The following is a 14,514-nucleotide window of genomic DNA, read 5'->3' as shown; positions in this document are numbered from 1 at the left end:
GCCTCCATGTCTGGCATTTGTCTTTGAATTGCTCGGCTGCTGTCTTTACACAGTGTATAATAACAGACACTATTAGAATAACCTGGATTTCTATCCGTTTAGGAAAAGGAAAATACCTGACAAGAAGCTTCACATGTATTTATTTAAAGGATGAGAGATTGAGTTCATAACTATCGGGTATTTCAGCTGGACTTGTACATCAGTCTTACTGTAAAGTACCGTGGGGTCATGTGAGTTGTTGCTTCAGAGAAGAAAAATCAATAAATAAAATAAAGCTCTGTTTGACCTGACCAAATCATGTTGGCAGCCGAGATAAAGTGTCAACACTTAATTTATGTTGTGTTTAGTCTTTGTTCATGTTATGAAACTGAATTCAGATGAAAAATGAAACTCACTGTTTACTTAAAACATTACATACAGATTCCTCTGGGTTTGAACATTGTTGGAAACATTTGGGATACGTTACATAACACAAGCAATGATCAGGACAGGAGGGAACGAAGTCAGTAAGAGCCAACAAACAGCTTCAAGTGTGATCGGACACTGGTGCTGACAGGAAGTGTATAGGGCGTTTTATTTATTTATTTATTTTTTTAAATAATAATCATCATCAGCAACATCAACAAGATCAGTATAGTCATCATCATCATCATCATCATGAAAATCCTAGTCAGCATAAACTACATCCTCGAATTCATCATCATCAATAGCATCAATATCATGAAGGTCAGAGGTCATAAAGAGCTGGGTCTTTAGCTTCTTCTCAAAGGTCAAAGGGACTCTGCGGACCGAGTGGAGTTTGGTAGCTCGTTCCACCACCGGGGGACGACTGAGGAGAAGAGCCTAGTTAGAGACTTGGGGCCCTGTTGTGATGGGAGTACCAGGCGCCTTTCATTGGCAGAGCGTAGTGGGCGGGACAGAGTGTAGACCTGGATGAGGGCGTTCAGGTAGGCAGGAGACGTTTGTGTTGCTGTTTTGTAAGCGAGCAACAGGGTTTGAATTTGATGCGACTGGCGACTGGGAGGCAGTGGAGGGATATGAGCAGTGGAGTGACGTGCTGTTTTGGTTTGATTGAAGACCAGTCGGCGTGATATCAGGAGAGTCTCTACCTGTTTAGACTCTGCTGATCCTTCTGATTCTTCTTCTTCTTCTTCTCCTCTTGTTTTGTTTCTGCCACTCCCTGTTTGCATTAAATATCATATCAAGGTTTAGTCCTTAAAGGGGTTAACCCTTACCGTTACTTTAATGTGAATATCACCACTTTATCAACACAGTATTGGGCTCATTGTATTGTCATATATCATAATGCTAGCATTACCTAACTCTACTAATGTGATTATAAAAAAGGAGTGATTTCCACAGCGTCCCCTCGGCTGTTTAAGGACAGTCACACTGGGTAAATAGTTGTGTGTGTGTGTCTAGCAGCTTAGCATCGGTGGATGAGCGTGAGCAATGAATTCTGCTGGCCAAGCGCAAGTCATTTCACGGATTTATGGCCAGACGGGGCAGGGAAAGTAGCTGTAACTGGTCACACAGAAACAGAAAAGAACAGAAAGTTATCTCCTTCCTCTGTACACCAGGGTTGAGAGGAAGAAGAAGCGAGGAGATGGAACGCTGTATAAGAGTGTGTATGTTACTGTATATGCCTCCTGGAGCCGCGTATGTTCCATGATATCCGCTGTTCCTGGGATCTGAACTACAAAGCTCCCAAATCCGACTCTCAAAGATCCACCAGAGCTCAGCCTTTGTAAAGTTTGATGCCCACAAATGACAATGGATTTCAATTGGGATACGTGTTTAAGGGGAGAAAAAGTACCAAAACATCTGTGGAAACTTCTTAAATAAATTATTAAATTTTATGTTAAAAAAATGGTAGATCACTCAATCAATGTTCGATCCCTTTGCCAGTAAATTGCTAAAATGCACTGATTTTGCATGTTTCAAGGCCCCTCAAGCATCTTGTCTTCCGTCCTTTGTGGTTTACAGGAACTGTTTTGTTTGATTAGGTGAAGGCACGAAGAAGGTGAAGTCTAGGAAACATCATGGTGTGGGTGAAAATGTTGACATGTTTTTCTTTCACCGGGGAGCATACCCAAGTCTCCTGGGCGTTGAAGCCTCTATTGCCATTAATCAGTTAATATTGGATGCATGTTTTGTAATGTATAATCCTTTCTAACTCTTTCTAACTACAAACTCAAAAAAAGACTGTTGTGTACTGTTGGCAGCCTTTTTTAAGACACTTTTTTTCCCTCCAGTAGATCCTGAATCACTGCTGTACTTTGTACAGTGACAAACACTGATCAAACAGTTGCTTCAGAGGAAAGTAGTTAAACTAATAACTGTTGAAAACGCTCTGTTCAGGTTCCTCTTCGACCATGATTGAGTGTAATTTCAGATGAAAACTCTCCTTTTAAGTTTGCCCACCGCAGAGCCTGTAAACTGAACACTTCGTCCGGCCTTCTGTCCAAACCCTCTGTAAATACTTCAGTTGCATTTGTCAATACCATCGATTTTTATTCATGTAATCACAGCCAGTAGCAGAGCTTGTATTAACTCAGTGGGGCTGCGGTGGCACACTGCACTATCAGCTCCTCTGTGATGGAAACCTGCCATTGGCTGATTGATCATCCAATTACTTTGCTACTTTCTGCTTCCCGATGGGATCAGCTGAACAAATAGCTGCAATGCTTCTTCTGGAAATATGTGTGACCTGTACGCTGCTCTTGTGTTGAGTGACTTTTGAAGTATTTCCACTCATGTAGAGGAGATTTGTTGGTCAGACAGCACGGCTTCCAGCAGCCAGCAGCCTGCAGCCTGGAGCCACCACAGAGCCGACCACTCGAGGACATGGATGTTAATTGTGCAGAAATATGTCACTGTGTTCAAATGGAAAATTATTGATGGTGCAAAGTGCTGCCAACCACACCACGTGTGATTGGAGCGACAGACATTCTTGCACAGGCCTTATTTTCTGACTGAATATTGAAAGTAATAAATACCAACAATGTTTCTGTCTGTCTTTCCAAATGGCCAGGACATCAAGGAGACAGGGAATAACAGAGGCAGAGAATAACGTGCTGTTTGCTGCCATGCTGATATTTTACCACACAGTGTGAATCATAGAGGAACAACATGAGTCTGAGTGGTCTGAGATCTTCTCCTCCTGTTGAGTTTTCTTCGATTGACCGATCAGCAAAAGCTTCTGAGCACTGCATGGAGCAAATGAACAAGACACAACCTTTCTAGACCAAGTCCTAAAAGCTTCAATTTTAACCCTTTTTTTGAATTTCAAAAGTCAGAATCAGCTCAATCTGGACCCCAATTAAACCAGACTGAAATAAAACATGTACAACATTGTGATGATGTAGCTACTCTGTGAGCCAGAGTTATCATATGTCTGAGGATGGCACAAGAGGAGAGGCCCTTAATGGGGCATAACTCTTTAAAATAAATGTCAACTCATTGCAGCCTCTGGATTATGAGATACATAATGTGCCAAATTCAAAGTTTGTGTTTAATTAAGCACCAAAGGAAGCGAGCCCACACAAAGTAGCCTTTAGCATCTATCAAGTTTGTTTCTCAAGATGTTGACATGGTGGTGGTGGTGAGGAAATGTAGGGAGTCACCTCAATAATACCCCTTTCCCACCAAAATTAGCGTGTTGCTGATTGTCTCTTTTCCCATTGCCAGTGAAGTATCCTCCTGTCGGTCTCTTTTCTGCTGCGTCACCGTCGGTCGTCACAAACGCGCCAGAGACAGGGTTAGCAAACAGTGAAGATGTTACGGTGGTTAGGTCTTTGTTGTATCTATCACTCATTCAGTCTGTGTATCAAACTCGGTGCCAACAAATTTGGAACGATGTTTGAGCGCTGCTCGGACGGAGACGGGCTGAATTTGTGGGTGAGATGACGAGGAGTCGCAGAAGTTACCGACGGAGCATAGCATCGCGCCGGAGAGGGGGCGGAGATTTACGTGTCGCACTGGTTTTGTGTTCCCATCAATGCCGATCGGAGCCGAGGCGTTAATTACCCGGGTGTACTGGAGAGTCCCGGTTCTGAATGCTGATTGTAGCCTTTCCCATTAAGCGAAAAAGCAGAGTGTTAGCGGGTTTTTGACCAGAGGGGAAACGGCTTACGTTTCAATTGGACCATGAATACTTACAGAGTTAAAGCAGAGCAGTTGTTTAGAGTTTGTGACTGCTGTAGAGGCAGGCCGAGAGCCCTTTTCAATCACTAGCATTATCTTCTGTTCATGCCGATAAGCAAATACTGGGGCATCTTGGGACAGCATAGAAATCAACATACTGTACACACAGTAAGTTTCTGTTCAGTACAAAATGGACTCGTTTAATTGTAGGACATTTTCATTAATAATGAAGTTTGTTTGGCTGCCTGTGCAAGCTGCTGTCAGCAATGTAGAGCCACTTTGAACAGTCTTATCACACAATCTGCATGATGGAGAGGTGGGCAGAGGAACAGGCGCTGATGAGGAGATAGGAGACGATCTGTAGGACAGGAAGAGATGGAGGCGAGGATGGAGGGAGAGAGAGAGAGGAAACGGAGTGTGAGCAAAGTTCAGCATGTTTATTCATTCGTGTCGGTGTTTGTGTGTGTGTATCTGTTTGTGTATGTGGCGGAGGGTGTAGGGAGATAATGAGGTAATGGAGCTCAGTGAAGTGTGACGGAGACGAGCGAGAGAGCGATATGAAGAGCGGGTTGAGAGGGAGACAGACGACAGAGGACAAAAGGAGCTAATTAAGTGTTGCCATTTAGAGATGTTGAGCCATCAGCGGGAGCTGATCGATTCAAACGTTCTTCTGATGAGGAGACGACCAGATGAGTCACGTTTACTGTGAGGGACAAATAAAGACCATCTACCGTAGCTTTTTGTAATGTATTGGCCTCTGGATTAAGTTATAGCCTAGAAAATGTAGTTTGTAGCTTTATTGAATAGCCACTGGGTGATTTGTCTCTGATAGGGCATCTGTTGCACATATAGGGGGGCTAGGGTTACAAGGAAGGGAATTAAGCCCTGAATGTTTTATATCATTTTTTTCCACTATAAAAAATCTTGCAAAAGGGTTGCTGAACAATTGATGACGGAAAGAGTCAGATTTTTATTTTATGGATGTTTTCTTAACAACATCCATTCTGTGAAAGGTCGAGGAGAGTGGAGTGTTAGGTGACCAACTTCCCATTTCCTCCTCACAGGTTTGGAACAACTCGTAATACACAGACAAAGGAGGAGTTAAAAGAGTGAGGCAAGGTGTGGGACAGACGAATAATGATGCCAGACATCAGTGTGAAAGATAAACTTAGCTAACTATAGTAATCTGATCTCACAGAATTAGGTGAAAGTAACACGACCTCTTAACATCCCATTAAGTGATTGAACTACACTACTGTAAATCGGACATGATCCCAATAACAACTGCACATGGGAAGATAGGAAGGTAGATGAATGGATGGATTTTATTGATCCCAAACTAGGAAATTGTGGGAAAAGAAGAAAGCTTTTCTAACCCGCGATTTACTTCATGTAAAGATCACAGCGTGGTTCGATTAAGGCTGCATGTTGTGGTTTGGGTTAAAATTAGTACTTAAATCAGCAAACATGCACATATATATCATTTTGTTACGTTACAGTACATTACACGACGTGTCGTGCCTTGATGTTATGCTGCATTCATTAGTTCAAGTTCATCACACAAGAAAACACGTCATACATCCTTTTCAAGGTGAACAAAGTCACACAAAGGTGTAAAGAATTCATCCAACCCTCACAGTGTTAGCAGCAGCGGTAAGAAACGGTAGTCCTTTATCTACAGTAAAGTGTCCTGTGTTTGTTTGTAATATTTTGGGCTCATGCATATTTATCTAAACTGCAGAGTCAGATAAATTTAGAATATCAGAAAACAATAGGGATTTAATTATCTCCACTGGTCTGCACTGTGGAGTTTGATGTGCACTCAAACTAAACAGCACATATGTATGTGCAGCATCTTGTTTTTTGGCACACTTGTGATTTTGGAAACTTTCCAGCTAGGTGGCACAACACATTTGTTGAGCACACATCAGAAGAGCTCAGAGGAACCCTTTTTAGAACACAACCTGACTGTCTGCCCCCACAGGGCCCGGAGCTTAACACAGCTTAACACATGCAGGACCGACTACAACCTCCCTCTGTGGGTATGATGCAGAATATGAAAGGGTGCTGCTGCAGAGCTCCTTTAAACAGAGCTGCAACCTCCAGAACAAAACCAGCTGTAAAACCATCCACTCATACAGGATTGTTTTATTCTTCCTCTTTTGTTTTCACCTTCTGCACCGACTGTTTACTCCAGATCTTCAGGTGGTAATTTAGAAGTGCATACAGACGTCTTTTATTATTTATGCTTGTTTTCTCCTTCATAACATCATCGTTACCCATCATAAAAGCGTCTTTCTTCTCGTTTAGACAATCATTTCAGCGTCATTCGGCAAACTATATAACAATAATTTGATGTACGTACATAACAAGATGAAATTCTTTTTCTGGGCTGAGTCCTTGAAAGTGCCACTTATCTCAGCTTTGCAGGTTTCTATGTGCGACTCTCTGTTTTCATTTTGACAGTCAGTTTATCTGTGTGTGACTGTCTTCACAGTTTAAAACAATAAATAACAGTACGTTTTGCCATGTGAACACAGCTTTTGCATCCTGATTGTGTTGCATGACTGTAAAGGTGTTGTCATTTCCTGTTGGAGTGCACAAACTTTCCCTACATGTGGCAACAACTCCAAAAAGTTTTTTAAAAAACTTGCTGAGATCCTGAAGGACAGAATTTACTTTTTCTTTCTTTTGTGGACGCAGCTGGTGGCAAAGATATTATTATCTCGCAGCGTTGGGTAAATGTTAGCTCACTATCTGAAAGTGAGATAACCACATGCTATTTATGTGAATGCATAGCGACCTCCAATGAGGTTATTTCAGGTTCTGTCCTGATTGAATCTGTTATTTAAATCATCAAAGTGTTTCTCTCAGACGGACAGACTGTCTCTCTGAGGTAACTGCTATTACAACTGTTTGCAAATTCATTATTGGGAGTTTTTGCAGAAGAAATGAACCACCTTTTTTTTACCATCTTGGTTAAAACATGATTGGTTCTTTGTTTTTTTTGGTTCGTGACATTATTATTGCTTTTTCACCACATGTTCACATACATGCCAATAGTCTTTTAGCTACACAGTCATGTGACCATCCTCAGCTGACAGTATTTTCTAGTAGACAGATATTATGTGTGTTGTGTGGATGTCAAAGTGATTGAGAGACGACCGACTCAACCACTGAGCCACAGCCACCAGTAGTCCTTCTATATTTATCAAATCTCCATTCCATACTTTAGTAATCAGTACATCCAGGTAACGTCCACTATTTGAGCTCTTTAAGACCTGAGCCATTGTGATTGCAGAGGATGATTCCAGGTCCAGGCTACAGTGTACCCCAAATGTATGCATGACAGTACATTTAAAAAAACACATTGCATGCATATATCAAATCCTGAAAGACTTAGGACCTGTTACATCTGAAAGGTAATGAATCCTGCTGTTTGCCATTGTAGAATTAAACTGCTTTGCTTCTGACAATGAACAATTTATTTTGAATAACTGGAGTATTTTTATGCGAGTCTAGTTCTCATTAACACAATTTGGTGGTTTTCCAGAACAGAATGTGTTGTAGCTGCCAAGAACTGAAGGGCGTCAGTTCATGTGTTTGTGTGTGTATGCAGATGATGTGATTCTGCTTGTTTCATCAACCTGTAGCCTGCAGGACACTGCAGGGGTATTGTAGCGTAAGTGTAAAGGTGTATTTCCAAGGTGTCAGCTGCGATCATTTAATTTGTGGTGTCTTTCCTTTAATTATGACTTGGAGCGATGGTGGGCTGCACAGCAACATGCCCGGCCACTCCCTCAAGAACCCTTTTTTTAATGATAGCAGCAAAAATTCAACTTGGCGCAGGAAGAAAATGGATAGTGTGATGGAGTTCACAAGGGCAGCGGAATATTTTGCTGAGGGAATAAACAAGCAGCTCCTGTCTTTGGTGGTTTGCCAGAGCATCTTGGGATTAATCCACCACCCTGAAAACAGAGCTCTGTGTGTCTCAATGTTAATTGATTTTTTTTAAATGCATGAGGGAGGATGTTGGTGGTGGTATGTGTGGTTGAAATGTGTGTTGGTGGAGATATGTGATTATATGACAGTTTGAGTTCATTTCATGCAGGGATACCAAACGGCTTACATCACATAACTACATTTATCAGCCTAACCTGCTATATTAGACATGTTCGTCCTAATTCAAAACAATACAGGTCAGGTTCACACCAGTGTTTGCAAACATACAAATCTGATTTAAACATCAGAGCATGGAAGTTCATTCTTGACCTTTGGTAACAGTACTTGTAACATACTATAAAACAATGTAAGTTTACAACCACTTGAAAGCTAGTGAGCGGCCTGTTTTCCATCATAAATCAGTTAAAAGAGAACAATGAACTGTTAAGGGAGAACTGAACAACACTTCATCAGTTTCCAGAGGTTGACAAGCAAAGTTACCCATCAGTCTTTGCGTCAGTATCTGCATTGGTGGTGTTTCTAACAAGAAGTGTTGACAAGGAGAAAACAACAAAGTGCAAACATCCTGGCACTTAGGTAAATATATGATATATACGCATATAGTACATAATTAGAATCTGCAAGTGTATTTTTATATTAAACATATAATGTAACATTATTATCTGTAAATGATCTGCATGATGAATGAATCATTTATGACACTGAGCCCTGAGACTGAATACCTGGAAACCCTCATGCACTAGTTGGAATAGTGTTCCTCGACCTAGTCACATAAGCCCACTGTGTTTTTTGCAGTTGGGGTGCTCGTGATGTAGCAAAAGGGCTGACTTGAGGAACTACTTCTTTAAACACTCCAATTAGCTGGTGTATTTCAGGTCACTGAACTCGCATCAAAGTGAGACGAGCACAAACACATGTACATTTCATCTATGACAGTCTCAATGCATGCAGACACTTTGACAAGAGCCTGAGGCCGACTGCAGCGCCTTTCATCTGCTAACCGCTAATTCATGTTTGAGTTCGACCCCGCGTGAGGAGATGAAAGCCGGCCGGGCAGCTCCTGCACGGTCCACAGGAGAAATAAGTGAGTGACGGACTGCAGCGAGGTAGACAAACAGAAAGGGATGGTGTGCTGTGAGTTCAGGTGAGTTCAAGTCCAGTCTGTGCTAAATAAATGGCCTGGACTTTTATCACCAAACTGGTGTGTGATAAGCGTTTCACACCTCTGCCTCATGCTGTGAAATGACCCTGACGTCCATGATGCCTAAGCCCTCCAATCTCCTCTGCTTCACATTCTAATAAAGACTAATGTGTTTGCCGACATCAGCTCGCTCTCATTAGGGTGATTAATTGCCTCCTTGCTTTCGGTAAACAGTGTGAGCCGTATTCCAATTTATTCAGTGAAAATTATCCAATCATAATTAAATACCCTGATCTTTCTCCCCCAACCTCTTCCCATACAAGCTCTCTTCACACATTGGGGGCGAATGTTCCTTGATTAATTTTGCCTTGCTTCCTGTCATTAGCAGGATGATGTAAGCGTCACTTTGCTCAGGGTGAGCGTTTATAAAGAGCCAGAGTCAGCCTCGTAACGGTCAGTTTTAATGGCTTGATTTATTGCAGAGGCATACAGGCAGGGCAGCTCGCCTTTTCCTCACAGTTTGATGCCAACCTCACAGAGCCCCTCTGCCCTTGTTGCAATGTCACACTTTAAAGCTTGTAGGTCAGCTGCTGTGCAACACAATAAACACAGCACGGAAAATAAAGATGGCTGACCTTCACTGGAGTCACAGGAAGAAGGGAAACTGGAGAGGATGTCACATAAATCTGAAAATCAAGGATGGAAGAATGGATGGATTAGATAGGAGATTTGTTTTTGATGGGGTGATACTGAGGGAGATGGAGTGATAAAAAAAAGTGTGGGATAGCTTTAAAGAGCTTCACAAACACTCCACAGGAAGGGATTAGGTCGAGGTGAGAGATGGTTATGTGATTTTGAGGCCTTGTGTCTGAGTCTAACACTAAACCTGTATTCTAATGCAGCACAGTGAACACTGAGATTACAACCAGAGAGCTGGCTACATTTCTCTGCACAGAATCATGTATTACCTGTTAGTAGCAGTCTCATGCTTGTGCCTCAGATAGCACACCTTTTCCTCTCAGAGTAATAAATCCAACCAAAGCACACAGATGTCATAGAAAGGGAAATACTCTCAATAGAGCTAGCAGTGTGTCATGGATGGATGGATGATGGATGGATGGATGGATGCTAAGATTGGTCGATAGGGAAGATGGATGGATGGATGGATGCTAAGATTGGTAGATATGGATGGATGATGGATGGATGGATGCTAAGGTTGGTTGATAGGGAGGATGGATGGATGGATGGATGGATGGATGCTAAGACTGGTCGATAGGGAGGAGGGATGGATGCTAAGACTGGTCGATAAGGAGGATGGATGGATGGATGCTATGACTGGTCGATAGGGAGGATGGATGGATGGATGCTATGACTGGTCGATAGGGAGGATGGATGGATGGATGCTATGACTGGTCGATAGGGAGGATGGATGGATGGATGCTAAGGTTGGTCGATAAGGAGGATGGATGGATGCTAAGGTTGGTCGATAAGGAGGATGGATGGATGCTAAGACTGGTCGATAAGGAGGATGGATGGATGGATGCTATGACTGGTCGATAGGGAGGATGGATGGATGGATGCTAAGGTTGGTCGATAAGGAGGATGGATGGATGCTAAGGTTGGTCGATAGGGAGGATGGATGGATGCTAAGGTTGGTCGATAAGGAGGATGGATGGATGCTAAGACTGGTCAATAGGGAGGATGGATGGATGCTAAGGTTGGTCGATAGGGAGGATGGATGGATGCTAAGGTTGGTCGATAAGGAGGATGGATGGATGGATGGATGGATGCTAAGGTTGGTCGATAGGGAAGGTGGATGGATGGATGCTAAGATTGGTAGATATGGATAGATGATGGATGGATGGATGGATGCTAAGACTGGTCGATAGGGAGGATGGATGGATGCTAAGGTTGGTCGATAGGGTATAGATAGAGTTGCCACAACGGTTTTCAATTTTAACTAGATTATTCTGATAATTTTTTACACACATATTTTCAGGCATTCTCCCTTCATCTGTCATAAACCACCTAACGTTTTTCAATAGAGAAATCAAGTTTAAAAGAATTGGAGTGATAAGGGACACATTTTGTATTGTAGCCGTTTGAGCTTTGGTTGTAACAAATCTGAAAAGACAGTTAATCAATCCAAATCAACCGTATATCAGTAAGGCAACTGTTGATTTAACACCAATGAGATGAGGTCATTTATAAAACTTGATGATTTTATTAAAACTTTGATGCACCTTTTGTCCTGTCCTTACTTGTTGTCAACTGTATGGTTTAAAGCTAATTTAATTTCTAACTTGTACAGATTCTGGGAAACCTTGAAATATTTAAACATCATGACTGAATCCAAAGTCCAAAGTCCGGTTCCTAACTTGATGAGGTCATGATGGCATTTATGTAGCATGGGATAACAAGGGTGTTACAGCTAACATGACTTACATTTAGCCAACTCCCTACTATTATTACCTGCCCAGTCAGCTACCTCTAAATGTTTTACAACTGTTGTTCAGCTGCTTTTCTGACCTTCATTCCCTCATAACATCATATACAACTAATCCATTACTTTCCTTTTGCTGCAGGTTGTCTCTTCTCCATTCAAACTGTAGCCTTTCAGCGTATTTTCTCTTTCTGTTTATCTCACTTGCTGTCAACCTCAAATCACTTATATCTGCAGCTGGCATGAAAGCAAAGAAAGTTTCCAAAAGAGGAAGTTAAAAGGTCGACTTTTCAACTCCTCACCGTCTCTCTCTCTCTCTCTCTCTCTCTCTCTCTCTCTCTCTCTCTCTCTCTCTGCTGCTTGTCGACAGGCAGTATTGTGACTTTCTGTAAAGAAGCTGTCAAAGTTATATTTCATGTTTTGACTGCTTCAGAAATTATTTCTATTGAAACCACTGAGAGCACTGAGGGCCCGCGCTCTTATCCTCAAGAATGAGATTTAAGTGAGGAAAATCCAATTTTCACATGCCCTGCAAAAACCATGAGGGGAGGCGAGACCTTCTCCTTAATTGAGACATGCTGGGTTTGCACCATTTTCACAGGAGTAGACCAAAGCCTCATGTCCAGCCCTACATGGATCTTTACAGACAAACCTACCACATACTGTATTTCAGTGGAGAAATAACACCTCGCTTAGTTTTTATTTGCAAACATAGAACTTTATCTCCTCAACCAAGGTCAGCTAACATCTGCAAAGACCTCCCTTATTAAAACGTATCAAGTTCTATTTACGACCATCGAACCATAAGTCAAAGAAAAGTCGGACATTTTGTTCAGAGTTATAGCTCTTTAATCCCCATATAAAGAGCATTAAAATGCAAAACGGAAATCTCATCTACAAAGAAAGTCTTCCCTCCATTAAAGACCATTAAACCGACCTGCCTCTGTGACTAATGGTGGCTAAACTGTGCATATAAAGCTCTTTGACGTGATTGCAGTGATGGATATGATTTGGATGCAGTGGCAGTCCCAGGGCCTATGGCTCCCTGCAAAAATAAGTATCCCTCCGTCTGACACTGGGAGAATTACTCAGAAGGGGTGTCTATTTACTGCAAATATGATAAACCATCATCAGGAAACAGAATGTTATAAGTAGCAAGATAACAGATCATCAGAAACACTGAGTTGTTGGCTTTTCAGACTATTAATGTCACTTTTTTCACATGAATTGTCATTTATCATCATAAGCAACATCTTCCTGCTGATTGTTAGTCTGACACATTGCACATATCATTGAATATGTTAAAGTTCTGTCTTCAAAATCTGCAGAGGAAATATTGCAATGCTACAAAAAAGGAACTGAAAATAAGTATTTTCTTTATCCGTTTGAGAGATGTGTTACGTGAGGGCTTCAAGGACCCTGAAAAACTTTGTATTGTTTCAAAACTTCTCCATCCTGAATCTGTCCTTCACTGACTCTGCAGCATCCATCCATCCATTTTTTAAACCGCTTATCTTGTGCGGAGTGGCACTGGGCTGGAGAATATCCAGCATGCACTGGGCAAGAAACAAGGTACATCCTGAACACAGTGCCAGTTTATCACAGAGTCCTGCACTAACAACTGAACTGCAACCTTTGCGCTGTAAATACAACTCAACTTGACAATCTCAAGTTTTTGTGACCCTTTACCCAAACAACTGGGGTCAACTGTATGCCTGTTAGTCAAATTTAACACGTGCTTATTCTGTCTTTTTAAATTAATTCATTCTTGATCAACACTATTGTTTCCTTCTTTCTTCCCTGATGATGAATGTGATGAATTCAGCAAAGTTTGGCCCAAACTTTTGAAATGATCAAAGATTAGTTTTACAGTCTACTACGAATGAGATATCATCAGGCTTTGATCCTTAAAGAAAGAAACTGACTCCATGTAAACGTATTCAATGGCATCCATCAAGGAGCTTGCAACTTATGGTGGTGCACGAGTGGTTTAACCCATTGACTGTACAGATGAACGACACGTCTCCATCTGCTTTCATCGTACGAAATTGATGCCAAAACAGCCCCTGTGATAGGCGCTGCCGTCTTGTGATGGTGACGTCATTTGGAGCCAGAGTCTGCGCAGTAGAGATCGACTGGTAGAGTCACCATAGCCACTTCCACTAACCAAAACACACACTTGACTTACCAAAAAAACCAGCTAGGATCTCGAACGCCGTCGTGTTTAACAGCAGAACAGCTTCTTGTGTTGGTCTGAGGTTAACGTTCACAGGTATGGAAACTTCAGTGACTGTAGTGATCGTTTTAGTTACGTTTCCTCTCGCCGTTCCTCCTCCACTCTGCTAATCCGGAACTGATCGGCTGCAGGAGCCGTATTTGTCAACAGAGCTGTCAATCATAAGATTTAAGAGCATCAAATAAATAATTAAAAATAAACTTGTGAGAAAAATGAAACGTACGTCAGCATGATAAGAACTAACTATAATGACAGAAACCATGTTTGAGAAAAAATTATTTGGGGTCTATTTTGATTTTATAGTTTGACTCATGTCCCATCTGTTAACATGGAGGAGGCGGGCTTTATGACCTATACTGCAGCCAGTCAACAGGGGGCGACAGAGAGGGTTTGGCTTCACTTTTAGGGAGCTGTCCATCTTTTTATACAGTCTATGGTTTAACCCTACAGAACCTGCATTAAAAGTATTACTTCTTTAGAAATGAAAAATAGTATGTGTTTTATGACATTGAAACAGAAATAAAATGCAGATTGAATTTCATGCTGCTCCTAATGCCAGTTTTTGGGAGCATATTCTCCTCTTTA

At 41.7% G+C, this 14,514-nt stretch overlaps 1 protein-coding gene across 1 annotated transcript in view; it reads left to right on the top strand.

The window, feature by feature from the left end:
* The window catches only part of LOC138598501 (polypeptide N-acetylgalactosaminyltransferase 10-like), a 63,546-nt gene that overhangs the window by 30,011 nt on the left and 19,021 nt on the right, over positions 1-14,514 (top strand). The window lies entirely within an intron of this gene.

Source organism: Semicossyphus pulcher, unplaced genomic scaffold (genome assembly GCF_022749685.1).
Source record: "Semicossyphus pulcher isolate SPU_LCO1_2020_fin unplaced genomic scaffold, fSemPul1.0.p SCAF_10, whole genome shotgun sequence".
In the NCBI taxonomy this organism is placed as follows: Eukaryota; Metazoa; Chordata; class Actinopteri; order Labriformes; family Labridae; genus Semicossyphus; species Semicossyphus pulcher.
The sequence above is the reverse complement of the archived record's forward strand: the minus strand, read 5'-3'. Positions and strand labels throughout refer to the sequence as shown.